The 4775-nt window shown below is 33.3% G+C and overlaps 1 long non-coding RNA gene across 1 annotated transcript; it reads right to left on the minus strand.

Moving 5' to 3' along the window:
- Positions 1-1070: 1070 nt before the first annotated feature.
- On the minus strand, positions 1071-1775 carry LOC107553293 (uncharacterized). Its single transcript, XR_001604951.1, has 3 exons — positions 1706-1775; positions 1446-1598; positions 1071-1310 (listed from the first exon to the last, which is right to left on the minus strand). It is a non-coding gene; the product is annotated as an uncharacterized lncRNA (long non-coding RNA).
- Positions 1776-4775: the final 3000 nt, after the last annotated feature.

A 4775-nucleotide genomic window follows, 5' to 3' on the forward strand; every position in this document is an offset into this window, starting at 1 on the left:
GATACTAAGGTGTGTTTTATTTACCAGTGATTTTGTTTAACTAAAAAATAATAATGCGTACAATATGCATTGAATTGGACGAATAACCTTTGTTAGCGAGTAATTGTGTAGGATAGAACTATTTTCCTGCTCAGCTGAACACGCAAATGTTGCAAGACAGAACTAATCAATCACAGAGAGCGTTCACTCACTGCTGACAGTGCATTCAAACAGGGCTGATTTTCCCAAAAGTATCATAAAGAAAGCATTAAAGCTTTTGGGAACAGCAGCCCTGAACAATGCTTATCAGAGGACAGAAGGACAGAGTTATTTCACAATAAACAAACTGAAATTGTAGCCTACATAGTTTGTGCAATTACAGTTATTTAAATTGAACGTTGAAAGATAATATTTATCATGTTCTATTCTGTAATGTTAATAGAATAAAAAGGTTGCATTTTATGCACGTAACAGCCTGTTACTGGCAGTCCCTTATGAAAATGAACCATGGTTTTACTAAAAAGTGACTGTAGTTTAACTATAGTATTTATAGATTTGAATCATGTGTAAACAAAAAACATATTTGATCCATGTGTAAACAAAAATATAACCTAATAAGTTACAATTATGGTGTATTGAATGTTAAAAATGTGTTTTAAACAAAGTTGTGTAAAGTGCTTATCATTACCCATTTTACTCTTAGTAATTTAATAAATTTCATAATTTAAAAGTTTAGTTCAGAAGTATCGAATCGGTATCGGCGCTTCGGATTCTAGAGAGCATTTGATTGGACAAAGTTTGATGAGAAGCTGAAGTACATGTGACGTCAAAAAAAAAATCATTTTTTTCCACAAACTGCAAGCTTTGAACGCTTCTAAATGCGAATTTTGTCACTGTTTTGGAGCACACTGCCTTATAGATAATCTTGAGACTAACATATTGATACTAACACCCAAAAAAACTTTAATTTTGATTTCATGGGGACTTTAAGTGTCTTTTTGGTGCCACTGTATATAGATAGTATGAGTGGTACTGAAATGCTTAACGAGAATGTCATTATACTGTTTGAGGTAATGGTGCAAATTCCCACTGCTAATTAGAAAAATAAATTTCTTTATTTTCCAAGAATAAATGATCGATCGTACAAATATATTTCTGTGACTCTACAATCTACAAACACAAGTCACACTCATGCCACAATACAGTAAACAGTTTAGAAGTCATGGAGGATTTTCTAAAGCAGCATGTCAATCACACATCAAGGGAAATCCAAGGCCATGAATTCCAGCAAGCTTCTGGGCAGGTGAAGGCTTGAGAGATAGTGTGAATGTCTGAATGTGAGAGACACAAGAAAAAAAAAAAAAAAAAGCATAAAAGTATTTAAATCACATAAATTGAACAAATATCAAAGAATTACTGTATATAATTTTTTTTTAAGAAGCATTAGAAGTTTCCTTTCAAAATACCTTAAAGAGCACTGTTCTTTAACTTTCTCAGCTCTGCAGATTGAGCGCATAGTCGGCAGGTAGTCCATGGAAAGAACATGTTTATTACTATGACAAAAGAACTTTTTGCTGGAGATCAGATTGGATACAATCTCATTGCGCTGCTGGACACCACTATAAAAAGTAAAGATCAGATACAAAAAAAAAAAAAAAAATGAGTGTACACATATACACACAGATGAAGTTAAAGCTTCATTAATATTTTAATTTAAAATACACACCTAGGTTCACAGAATTTGCATCGACACATTCTGAGAGTTTTTTTGTCAGATGGCAGAGACAGGGCCCAAAAAAAACACATGCAAATGATGAGTTTTCATGACCATGGCGCACAGCACCGTGACATGAGCACGCTAAATAGGCTAAAGCTTACCACAAAAATTACCATGACTATGTTGGGGGAAAATAGTAAGTAGATATTTGAATTATTTATTAATAAATTAGAACAAACTCTGGTACGGTTCGTTTAAGGTGTGAATATGACCCGACCTTGAGCCGATCCAATTGCAGAAATCACGCTCAGAAACAGACAGCTCGCGCATATGAGTGCTGTTATATGCGTCTCTACTTCCTCCGCAAACTGAGAAGAGCCAGAGCCTGCACCCAAGGGTCTGAGAGTAACGCAATTTCAATTCTCTGTGTGTATGTGCTGTACATGTGGAAGAATTGACAATAAAGCAGACTTGACTTGATATTTGCGTTTCAATGGCTTAAATAACTTGTTTTTAAACCACAATGCTTAAAAACACATGCAAATGATGAGTTTTCATGACCATGGCGCACAGCACCGTGACATGAGCACGCTAAATAGGCTAAAGCTTACCACAAAAATTACCATGACTATGTTGGGGGAAAATAGTAAGTAGATATTTGAATTATTTATTAATAAATTAGAGTTTTATGAGTCAGTGTCGCTATGAAGTTGATGATCCTGACTCGCCATCTCATCATTGGACGCGTCTTTTGAAAGAAATGCATCTTTACAGATTACATAAGAGGTTTTGGATTTTAATTAGTTCCTTTTGTAGTCATTTAACGCTTTCTATAGATATATTCATCAAGTCTGTAAGGAAAATATTCACTGAGTTTCGGTGTGTTTTTTGTGAAGCGCTGCTGTTCAAGACAGAGATGGCAAGCACATCCTATTAGTTTTCTATATTTGACAAAAGCACACTGTTTTCTTGATATTGTGAATGCACACAAATAAAAAGACCCTTTACAGTTCCGAACGATGTATTATTCTTACCTTTATGAGTAAAAATGATGGCGTATTTAATTTGACATCGTATCTGATGTCCTGAAGCGGGCTTCAGCTTCCACTCGTAAATATTAAATAATAAAATAAGAACAAATAAATTAATGACAATCAATAGCACAAACAAAAACAATAAGATACAAATTAAATTAACAGTACTTTCATTTTTTTTCTTATAAATTTTTTAAATTATAATCTATTCAACTGTAAAATAACACCGGTTAGTCTTTACTGTATAATGAAAGGCAGCAGGAGGTTTATTTAGGCTGCTGTCTCTTTAAGACCTCATGCACGGATCTAATATACAGTTATACATGGCTCTATGCTTACTTTTCTTTTTAGGAGCTGTCCTCCTAATTTAAAAAATTTAGGAGCACCTTCTGATCAATAATCAATTTCTGATAAAAAAATTTGCCTTCCTAATATGAGGTGACATTTGACTCCTTAAAGTGGCTTACAGGGGTATTTTCTTTTTACCTTTGTAATGGCATAATTTTAATTTGTCAAATTAAAAAAAAATTGTTTATAAGCTTTTTAAAATGTCTATTTAAAACAATATAATAAAAAGCAGAATAAGATAAATAAATTACCAATCATATGAAATTAGTATTAATAAATTTATTTGTACTACAGAGGTGGCACAGAAGAACACAAAAGTGGCTTGTAGGTACATTTTCAGATGTTTAATGAGGCTCAGAGGCTCATGAGTGCAATTAAATGTGGAGATTAATGTTTTAAAAATAAAATTTTGAATACAGAAATATTAAATTATTTAAATCAGTGTTTCCCAACCTTTCTTTAGTCGCGGCACCCTTTGGAAATTTTAACAAACTTCTGGCACCCTACAAAATTAATTTTGTCACAATATTTGAATTTCTAACTTCGATGTGATAATTTGAAATGTAGGCTATAGATATTCGGTACAACAGGGAAGAACTGCAGAATATAATGTCATACAGATATTTTTTATATTATTAAACATTTTTGTCCATCAATGGTGGCAACCAGTAGGCTAATTTCTAATGAAGAGACCAATTTATATGACAGATTTTAATGTAGGCTTTTATACATATGTAAACATTATTTAATTACCATTAAATAGCCATCTCACAAATGTTTGCTCACTCAGTGTTTTTTTTTATTTTACAGTGGGGTAATTTTGGTGCAGTAGCACGAGATAGCTTGATTTCAAACTTTGAATTGAATAAAAAATTACAAGTAAGCAGTCAGTACTAAAATAAGAACAAATAAAGAAATTAATAATGATAGCACAAATAAAAAATTACAACAGGCCTTCGAATTAAATAAATAGCTTTTTAGTTTTTCAGGTAGGTCTAACAGTAAAAAAATTGTTTTTTTAACCAATTATCCAAATAATGTTTAGTCCTAGAAAGCTATTATTATCAGAACACGCGAGCATAACATAGCGGTTAGCAGATCAATGAATGAGAGGGCAGCGTTACCAGAGTTGCCAATTTACCACACCATGTTACAACACAGTAGGGCTATTGCAGACAGAAACAATACTGTACTACATCCATGTTTCCGGTCAGCTCGATTTTTGAGCGGACGTTGCTGTTCCGATGAGCATGAACGGTATATGAGTGGAGCTGAGCGGAGCACACTCACACATAGAGCGGGATAATACGCAGAGCGTCACACCACGTGAAAGTGAAACCTGAGCGGTGAACTCATTTTCGGCAGCCGAAATTTCGGTGCATCTCTAATTATTGGCGACATCAGAAATGGATATTATATACCTGCTCTTTTGAACATTTTAGCTATTTAAAAATATTAAAGGATTTTTTACACGACACCCCTGCTCTGGACAGACGGCACCCCGGTTGGGAAACACTGATTTAAATAACTGAAACTTTGTTGAATTGGACTCTCGTTTCATCTCTTAGACTTACTAATAACAAAAAGAGTGCCAAACTTTTGATGTATTATGACAACTTTTCTAAGAGAATGTAAGTTTATTTTTGCACTTTTGTATCGATAATAATTAATTTGACATGCAAATACAGAATATTTGT

The sequence above is a fragment of the Sinocyclocheilus grahami genome, unplaced genomic scaffold, assembly GCF_001515645.1.
Source record: "Sinocyclocheilus grahami isolate Dianchi unplaced genomic scaffold, SAMN03320097.WGS_v1.1 scaffold469.1, whole genome shotgun sequence".
In the NCBI taxonomy this organism is placed as follows: domain Eukaryota; kingdom Metazoa; phylum Chordata; class Actinopteri; order Cypriniformes; family Cyprinidae; genus Sinocyclocheilus; species Sinocyclocheilus grahami.